Source organism: Cupressus sempervirens, chromosome 9 (genome assembly GCF_028749045.1).
Source record: "Cupressus sempervirens isolate cs-2001-9-10 chromosome 9, ASM2874904v1, whole genome shotgun sequence".
Taxonomy (NCBI): domain Eukaryota; kingdom Viridiplantae; phylum Streptophyta; class Pinopsida; order Cupressales; family Cupressaceae; genus Cupressus; species Cupressus sempervirens.
Genome location: NC_143126.1, coordinates 412,239,847 through 412,250,482, shown reverse-complemented (window position 1 = coordinate 412,250,482; position 10,636 = coordinate 412,239,847). Strand labels below are relative to the sequence as shown.

The window sequence follows — 10,636 nt, the reverse complement described above, 5'->3', positions numbered from 1 at the left end:
GGATAGCCCAACTTAGTGTGAAAATTGTATTAATGGAGTCTACAATTAAAACTTAATTTTATTTGCAAAATAATAATGAATTAGTAATGGTGGCTAGTAGATGTAATTAATTAAAGTTTTTTTAAAGTGGATCTGTACAATTGAACAAACTTTAATTATATGATATTGTGTCTTAGATGGGCGATAAGACTTTTTTAATATGAATGCATAAACTCTTTCTAAATCGTAATTTTCAATAATTTTTTTTAATGAATAATCTTTTTCTATTAATAATTAATATACCAAGATTACAATTCACAAAAAAGGGCGGAGGGATACAAGATCACCCCGTGAGAGTTCACACGACCGAAGCTGGAATCATAAACTACTCATTAAAAAAAAAAAAAAACACATAAAAAGCAACCTCAGGGGGCTAGAGTAGTGCCTGTTGAGGAAGGTGGCTCGTCACGATCATGAAAACCCCAATCATCTTTAGTATTAAGAGGCGGGTTAGGAACAGTCCAACCGTCATTAGCAACAGCAGCAACACAATCAATGATTATCTCACCAATGATGTTTTTTTTCCTCAAGAAAGCCTCTTTCATAGAACCCAACCTAATGTTGTAAAAACTAGACCCCGATTCAGTTTCTAAACGGAACGGCCTACGGCTTTACAGGAAGCCGTTAACATTTGTGCCAGGCCGCCACTGTATCCAAAGCTATCAAAATATGCTGACGTGTCTAGGGTTTCTAGAAGATCCAACGGCTTCCAGCGTTTCTATCTTCTTACATTGAATTCAGTCAATATTAACCGTCGATAGCCCCATATAATAAAAATTCGAGTTTTATAGACCGGATTAAGCTTTACCCTAACCCTAAGGCATGGACGACAAGGGGCTAACTGCAACATTCTGTATAAAGAGCAGCTTTCCTCTTCTTGCAATTTCAAACATCCGGGCCTTTTTCAGAATATTTGTGTTCTTTTCTATTTTTTCTGTTGATTTTGGTCTCAGGTTAATTTGAGGTAGGGTTATATCTTTTGTGGTTGGATCTTTTATTTATCTAATTGCTTCTCCAGCATTGATCCCTAAGAGAAAAAATTGCTTTTTTCTTTTGCATTATCTCTAGTGATGATCAAAACAATACTTTCGTTCTTCTGAGATATCAGATGCGGAAAAAATTTGGAGACCTGAACTGAAGAGATTTATTGTCGCGATTGTTTTGTTGGCTTGTTAAAGAATCGTTTTGTGGTTTCTGTTATTAGAAAACCCCAATGATGATTAATTATTTAAAGTAGTGGACTGATTGCTTATGGTGAGACTTAAATTTCTGAGGGGGTGGGGTTTGCATGATATATTAGTAGAGTTTTGTTGGATCTGGTGCGGCTTTTATTAGGGCTTTCTCTTTACTCCCCAGTGATCGAAACTAATTTTAGATTTAGCCTGGTCTGCCTTGGGTGCTTTTGTGTGTTTGTTAAAAATTCTTTTGGAATTGTGTCTTTTTTCCTTTGTTTTGTGTATTGTGAAGTGTTGGGTATGAGTATTTGGGTGTTTGTTTCTGGTCAAGAGTTTCTCCCCTCTCCTGCTCGTTTTATGGGCTGATGTCTATATAAAATTTTATTGGGTTCCCAATGATTACAAACCTTATTTGTTTCAGCCTTGTCTGAAATATAGTGACTGAAATCTATTTGTTATGAGGGAAATTCCAAGCCTTTTATGTTCTCAAATTGTATGCGTGCCTTTTTCACATTTATTATTCTGAACTGGTTTTTATTGAATAGTTAATCATCTTAGATTTGTTATCTGGAAACTTTTCAACATCATCTTGCGAGTATAGGTTTGATTTTTGAAATAACCCGGTAGGTTATTGGTTCTTTTAGCACTCACAACTCATACTTCATGGATTAGTCATTCCGACAAACAGTTAGCAACCAGGCACTGATGACCCTCACTATAAGAGTTTAAAGTGTAAGCCTCTTTCAAATACTTGCCATGAACAAGACTAATCTTATGCAACGAATAATAATATGGGCAAAAATCAGTAAGTGATTCAGTTGCAAAGAACTATAGTATTAGCTATTCAATTTATGGGTAATCAAATGGAAAATTACTAAGTCTGAAATCGCAACAGCACAGTCTTGGAATTAGAACTTGAAGATTGTTGCTTCAGAATTTGATCAACTCACTCACAACGCCTATCTTCATATGCTGTAGGAATTCTCTGCGGGTTTATGGGGGAAAGCCGACTATTACCGCCGTCTATTGAATCCGCCAGTTGAAGAATTTATCACGCCCAGCCTTCAGTGATTCAATGTTTCCAAGTTCGGCAACTTCTCCCAGTCGATCACGTCCACTTATACCCGCGGTAGCTTCTCCTTGTTTTAGTGGCCGACGGCTATTGTTTTCCTCCGCCGTGACTCCGCCGAAAAGCCCCGTGCCGACACTGTACCACCTGTCGCGGAAGTTTAAGGTGATATCCACTGAAACGGAAATGGCGATTGGTTAGCCTGATCCACTGTTAATCAACCCGCAAATTGCTGTTGGACGCGGTTCTCGCAATAGCGGGTTTGAGATCACGCCGTCCCGAATGATAATGTGCCGCTGCTAATCAGTGGATATAATCAAAGGAAAATAACTGCCCCATGAATATAACCCTAGCTCCCTTTGTCGACTCTTCTGAGACGATATGGTTCTTTTTTTAAAAAAAACTGCAAGTCGATTGTTGTTCACTAGTGCTCGAATTCACCACTCGTCACTCCTTCAGTATTCCAAAAAAAACAAATAATTTCCACATGAAATGGTTGAGGACCATCTCCAATGTGCAACCCTTCGGAAGATATCCCACCTCCTCAGTTATGCAGATCTAAGAGAGTTTTCGTTCTCAGAGACCTCTGGGAATTTGCAGGCCGGGGACTACAAATTGCTCCAACTGATAATTAAAAACCAATCCACAAAATCGCTTGCTTTCAAAAGGGAGCCCTATGTCCTCTATTTATCTCCTTGCCGAGAAGTTTCTGGAAATTATCCGGAATCATCTTGCACTACAAATATTAACTTTATAAAGTTAGAATACAACCTTTATTTAATATTGGAATGAGTAGGCCCCACTTACTTAATTGGAAGACAAAATCGACCCTCTTCCCATAATTATTTGCCTACGAGAGTCAATGATAGGCAAATCCCCTGTTATAATTATGTTGCTAAAAGAGGGACATGACAGTCCGCCCTTCCAGATATTGCTTGCCCTCAAGCAATCTCAGAGCTGGATGCTGCAAAATGGTCTCATTCTCCCAAGTAGCATCTTCGACTGGTAGATCTTTCCATTTAACCAAATATTCTCTGATTACTCTTCGGCGGAGCTGTTTTTCTCTGCTTCCTAAAATGAATTCCGGTACCATGATCAATTTCCCTTCATCATCCAGAGGCGGCAAGACTGCAGAAGGTATCACATTCTGTCCCAATGCCTTTTTGAGACGTGATACATGAAACACATTATATACTTTGCTGTCTGCTGGAAGCTCAAGTTCATAAGCCAATTCCCCTATTCGCCTACTGATCCTGAAAGGTCCATAATACTTGGGTTTAAGCTTCTCTGACCCACTCTTTTTGAGAGTAGATTGTCGAAATGGTTGAAGCATTAAGTAAACCATGTCGCCCACCTCAAAGCTTCTCTCCGTCCTCTTTTGATCTGCGTATTGCTTATACTGATTCTGTGCTCGAGCGATGTTATCACGTAGAGAGCTAATGATATCTTTACTTTCTTGCAGTAAATCCCCAGCACGTGGAACCCGAACATCACTCATCAATAAGTCAATGAAACTGGGTGTATCATAGCCGTATAATGCTCGAAAAGGTGTCATTTGGATAGACATGTGGAAAGTGGTGTTATAGCAATACTCACACAAATAAATCCATCTTACCCAAGCCTTCTGCTGATCAGCTACGTAATTCCTCAAGTAGCCTTCCACCCATTTGTTTACTATTTCCGTCTGACCATCGGTTTGCGGGTGATAACTAGTACTGGGTGTGAGCTCAGTGTCGCATAATCGAAACACCTCTTGCCAGAAATGACTCAAGAATCTACTATCCCTGTCACTGACAATACTGCGGGGTATCCCGTGTAACCTGAAAACCTCCCTGAAGAATACTTCAGCTACCTGTGCTGCAGTATAAGTAGTGGTGATGGGAAAGAAATGAGCATATTTTGTTAGCCTATCCACCACCACATAAATACAATCACGTCCTTGAGCCTTGGGCAAACCGGTAATGAAGTCCATGGATATGCATTCCCAATTTTGACACGAAATGGGAAGTGGCTGTAGCAGCCCCACTGGAAAAGTGTGCTCCTGTTTATTCTGTTGGCAAACGGAACACTCACGAACATACTGCAAAACATCCTTCTTAAGTCCTTTCCATGTAAACCGTTCTCGCACCTGTCTATATGTTTTAAAGAATCCGGGGTGACCAGCTATAGGTGAATCATGAAGAGCTCGCATAATGAACTGCCTCACCTTCGATCCTGGGACTAGAAATACCCTGCTCTTGTAAATAATCAATTCATCCACAAGTGTATATCTGGTATCAACAAGTGTCCCATCAACTATCCTAGATGCCCATGAATCTTTGGCATATTCTGCAATAATCAAATGCTTCCAATCCTCAGAGATCTCAATCATTGAACTAAGATGTGGTCTGCGTGACAAGGCATCTGCTACCACATTCTGTGTGCCCTTAACATAAGATATATCGAAGTCATATGCCTGTAACTTACTGACCCATTTCTGCTGCCTATCATTGAGATCCCTTTGGCCGAGGAAATGTCTTAAACTGTTGTGGTCAGTTTTTATGCAGAATTTGCCACCTACTAAGTACTGCCTGAACTTAGCTAGTGCATGCATGATAGCTAACATCTCCTTATCGTAAATGCTGAATGATCTCTCTGGCCCACGGAGTTTCCTGCTTTCATATGCAATTGGGTGTTTATCCTGCATTAAAACAGCCCCAATACCATCTCCTGAGGCATCACACTGGAGTTCAAATGGTTTCGAGAAATCAGGCAATGCTAGTACCGGACATGAAGTCATGATCTCCTTGAATCTGTCAAAACAAGCCTGTGCCTTTGCTGTCCAAACGAAAGCTCCCCTTTTAAGCAAGTCTGTTATAGGGGTCGCGTGTCGTGAATACCCGCAAACAAATCTGCGGTAGAAGCCACATAACCCAAGGAATCCTCTTAACTGAGTTAGGTTCTCAGGAGTAGGCCACTCCACAATAGCACGAATCTTATCAGGATCCATCCGTACTCCTCCTCGGCTGATAATATGACCTAAGTATAACAACTCAATCATTCCCAAATCGCATTTGGACTCTTTGGCATACAAGGACTCTTCTTGCAAGGTCTTCAATACTGTTTCTAGATGCGTCATGTGCTCCTACCATGTTCGACTGTATACCAAGATATCATCAAAGAATACCAACACGAATTTTCTCAGCTGATGATGGAAGACCTTATTCATGGTGGACTGGAAAGTGGCTGGTCCATTGGTCAATCCAAATGGCATTACTACAAACTCAAAATGTCCACAATGGCACCTGAATGCAGTCTTCTCAATGTCCTGTTCTCTGACTCTAATCTGGTGGTAACCTGATCTCAAATCAATCTTACTAAAGTAGCATGCCCCATGCAGTTCATCTATTAACTCATCAATCCGTGGAATAGGATATCTATTCTTAATGGTTTTCTTATTCAGCATCCTGTAATCTATACACATCCGTAACAAACCATCTTTCTTCTTAACCAAAACTACTGAAGAAGCAAAAGGAGACTTACTGGGTTTGATGTGTCCCATCGCGAGAAGCTCCTTGATGGTTTTTTTTATCTCATCTTTAAGCCTTTTGGGATGCCTGTATGGAGTGATCATCACTGGCTTAGCGCCTTCTTCTAATTCGATGATGTGCTCGATCCCTCTATCAGGTGGTATTCCTATACTTTTTCCTCAATATCTGTATGTCGGGATGATATTCTGTCTTTGGTTGTTCCTCCCGTGTAGGCATGAGAGTACACATGGCTGCCCATTCAAGATCCTCATGTCTCACCAATCTTTCCAATCGTCTAAGAGAGATTGTTCGGATATCACTATTCCGAATAGCTCTCAATACATGCTGCCTCCCATCTACTTCGAACTTAATCTCCATGTCCCTGAGTCGAAAGGTAACTTCACCCAATAAACGTAACCATGTCATGCCTAAAACGATATCCAAATCACCCATATTGACCACGTGGTAATCCGCTTTGAACTCATAATTATTCAGGCGTAAAGGCATGTCTCTAACTATCTTGTTACACTTAAGAGTGTATCCGTCAGCAACCTGTACACGAAGACCTTCAAATTCTTCTGTCTTAATACCACGACGCTCGACCAATCTTGCATCAATGAAGTTATGTGTGGCTCCGGTATCAACCAATGTAATCACCTTCTGCCCTGCTAGGACACCACATAACCTGAAAGATCCTTCCTGTTGAATACTAGACAAACGCCCTTGCTGTAGATGCAATTCAGGTCCTTCTTTCTGTTCTGACTTTCCCATCTCTTCCTCACATTCTGAACCAGTGTGTTCATCCTCTTTTGCCGTACCGTCGGAGTCTGATCCTTCGTAATATGCCCACATAACTCTATTGGCTTTTCCTTTTGGTCGCAAAGGACAATCATGATCCCTGTCATATGGACCTTTGCAATAGAAGCATAATTTCTTCCTTCGCAAGTCATTTAATGCTTCTGTATCTAGGGGTGTGGTAGATTTCCCTTTGGTTTTAATGCTCTTTCCCTTTATTTTTATCAAACTTCCTGTTGTCTTTGAAAGAGGTAGTACTCCTGGGAGTGAACCGACTAGAAGGGGTGGTAAGTTCCATACTTCGTGCTTTCCTCATGGCTTCCTGCAGTGTTGGTGGGTCAAATGCCTTAATCCATCCCTTGAGGGGTTCAGACAATCCTTCTGTAAATAAGATAACTAACCTCCTTTCCGATACATCTGGTACCATGACTGACAACCTTTGAAATTCACTAATATAAACCTCTAAATTGCCAAATTGTTTTAACTGAGCAAGGTCGCGAAAATAAATTTCTGGATCCTTCTTATCAAAACGTTCAACCAATCTATCCACAAAGTCCTGGTATGATGTTACCTGATTGTGCTATAAAGTAACCATTCCATGTGACCACCAATCATGAGCTGCGCCTTCCAGATGTAAGGTGGCATACCTGATGGCATCTATTTCCGACATAGGCCTTAACGCTAGAAAGGTGTCCAACTTATGAATCCAAGCTTGTGCTGTCATTTGACCACTCCCATCGAAAAAAGGCAAAGTAAGTTTACTGACAACTCGTTGTAACTCACTTTCATGACCTCCTCTAGGTCTCCTATTCTGGCGGCTATTCCTCATATGTTCTCTTCTTTGGTTTAGATATCGATCAAAGTTCAATAATTCACGCACATGCGAGGGTAATGCTTGCCATTCTGCCGTAGCAGCCCTAAGATCATCCTGGAAATCTTCTGGTGCATCGTCTTCTCCCATCTCCGGAGCCTCTTCCCTTAGGAAGGTGGGACGAGTAGGCCTATTTGCTGTCCATGATCTGCGCCTAGGAGCACCTTGTGATCCTGCCACACTCCTATCATCGTGATCAGATGTGCCTCTTCCTTGATCCTGAATCCTGGGCTGAATAACTCTTTCCATTATGGTAGTCAAAGCCTGTAGTGTCTGAGTTATTTCTTGTTGTCCGGTAGTCATGGTTCTGTAAAATTCTCTGGTTTCATCATTGTCGACTCTGGGAAATCTTGGCGGACTCTGTCTTTCACCCATATCTCCGTCCTTGAATATGGTTTTCTTGCGAATATAACACTGAGAATTAAAGTATCTTTACCCAATCAGGATGGCAGGATTACTGCTCTGATACCACTGAAATAACCCGGTAGGTTATTGGTTCTTTTAGCACTCACAACTCATACTTCATGGATTAGTCATTCCGACAAACAGTTAGCAACCAGGCACTGATGACCCTCACTATAAGAGTTTAAAGTGTAAGCCTCTTTCAAATACTTGCCATGAACAAGACTAATCTTATGCAACGAATAATAATATGGGCAAAAATCAGTAAGTGATTCAGTTGCAAAGAACTATAGTATTAGCTATTCAGTTTATGGGTAATCAAATGGAAAATTACTAAGTCTGAAATCGCAACAGCATAGTCTTGGAATTAGAACTTGAAGATTGTTGCTTCAGAATTTGATTAACTCACTCACAACGCCTATCTTCATATGCTGTAGGAATTCTCTGCGGGTTTATGGGGGAAAGCCGACTATTACCGCCGTCTATTGAATCCGCCAGTTGAAGAATATATCACGCCCAGCCTTCAGTGATTCAATGTTTCCAAGTTCGGCAACTTCTCCCAGTCGATCACGTCCACTTATACCCGCGGTAGCTTCTCCTTGTTTTAGTGGCCGACGGCTATTGTTTTCCTCCGCCGAAAAGCCCCGTGCCGACACTGTACCACCTGCCGCGGAATTTTAAGGTGATATCCACTGAAACGGAAATGGCGATTGGTTAGCCTGATCCACTGTTAATCAACCCGCAAACTGCTGTTGGACGCGGTTCTCGCGATAGCGGGTTTGAGATCACGCCGTCCCGAATGATAATGTGCCGCTGCTAATCAGTGGATATAATCAAAGGAAAATAACTGCCCCATGAATATAACCCTAGCTCCCTTTGCCGGCTCTTCTGAGACGATATGGTTCTTTTTTTAAAAAAAACTGCAAGTCGATTGTTGTTCACCAGTGCTCGAATTCGCCACTCGTCACTCCTTCAGTATTCCAAAAAAAACAAATAATTTCCACATGAAATGGTTGAGGACCATCTCCAATGTGCAACCCTTCGGAAGATATCCCACCTCCTCAGTTATGCAGATCTAAGAGAGTTTTCGTTCTCAGAGACCTCTTGGAATTTGCAGGCCGGGGACTACAAATTGCTCCAACTGATAATTAAAAACCAATCCACAAAATCGCTTGCTTTCAAAAGGGAGCCCTATGTCCTCTATTTATCTCCTTGCCGAGAAGTTTCTGGAAATTATCCAGAATCATCTTGCACTACAAATATTAACTTTATAAAATTAAATAATTAACTTTATAAAGTTAGAATACAACCTTTATTTAATATTGGAATGAGTAGGCCCCACTTACTTAATTGGAAGACAAAATCGACCCTCTTCCCATAATTATTTGCCTACGAGAGTCAATGATAGGCAAATCCCCTGTTATAATTATGTTGCTAAAAGAGGGACATGACAATTTTTCTCTTTTCACTTGAAAGTGAGTTCGCTTTTATTTGTTATTAGTTTTTCTATTATAATAATTTGCCATGATTTTATAAGTAGCGGTCACAAAGGCAACTCTTCTACCGCATTTTAAATCTTTTTGTCACCGTCTTCTAAGATGGTTATCGTGCTCTCTTGTGATGAAGTAATAAAGTTATTTCTCCTGACAGATGTATAAATAAAATATTCTAATACCTGAAATGCAAGGGATTTCTCCTGAGAGATGCATAAATAAAATATTCCAATACCTGAAATGCAAGGGATATGTCAATACATAAAAGCCTAAACGGAATTGAATTTTAGAATTGAAAATGAGAATGTGTCTAGAAACAGGAATAGGAATAGGAATGGAAAATATGTATTCCAGTTTCAGAATTTGTTTGAGAATAGGGCAGAGATAATAAGACAAGGATTAAATTGAATAGGAAAAATAAAAAGATTGACCAGTTACCAGCAGGAAATCATTACCGAACAGCAGAGAAATGGCAAACAGAGAAATGGCGGACAGTATGAAGTTGCAGTGTGAATGATACAGACTGAAAGGGACTTGAACCTCTGACCTCAACCTCCTTCTAAAAACAGAGCACGCCTCTGAAAGAGGAGACCAGATCTCGGGATGTTCTTTATAGCTCTATTATATTCATGAAAAGAATTGAAGCTGGGATTGTGCCCTGAGCGAATTTGGCAGCATGGATGCTCCTTAGTCCTTGGCTCTTAGTCGAAGAAGTTTCAGGCAAGTGTGGGCCTGTATCGGGTACCTAGAATGTCTATGGATGACCTCCATCAAAAAAGAATTGAGTGTTTCTTCTCATGGTGGTCAAGACAAGCTAACACACGCCATGACAGTCTGATTTTGATTTTCCTCACCTCTGCTGCTTCTCCTTTTCATGTGTTCCGAATGTGAAATCCATATTCTATTTTGCCGTGGTTGCAGTTCCATGAGAATTACTTGCAGTTCCATGAGAATTACGCTTTGGTGCTGTTGTGTAGACCACTGATCCATGTAAAAAATGAGTTTTTCTTGTGGAAGCACCATCAATAATGAGTAGGAATCTGACTCTAAAATATACCATGTCTACCCTGGACCTGATGGAATAGTAAAATTTGATTAAGTGAAATTGAGAATAGGAAGGGGCATTCCAAGTACAAGTAAAAATTCATTTTTGTCTATAATGGGAATATGTAATTCTATTCTCCATTCCAATTCCATCAACCAAACAAAAAATTAAAATTTGAGGTATTCCAGCAAGCAAACATAATTATTTTTTGAATAATTAATAATTAAAATGTAAGAAT

At 40.4% G+C, this 10,636-nt stretch overlaps 1 non-coding gene across 1 annotated transcript; it reads left to right on the top strand.

The window, feature by feature from the left end:
- Positions 1-1,099: 1,099 nt before the first annotated feature.
- Positions 1,100-1,183, top strand: LOC149539053 (small nucleolar RNA Z159/U59). Its single transcript, XR_016356592.1, has one exon. It is a non-coding gene; the product is annotated as a small nucleolar RNA Z159/U59 (small nucleolar RNA).
- The last annotated feature ends 9,453 nt before the right edge of the window (positions 1,184-10,636 follow it).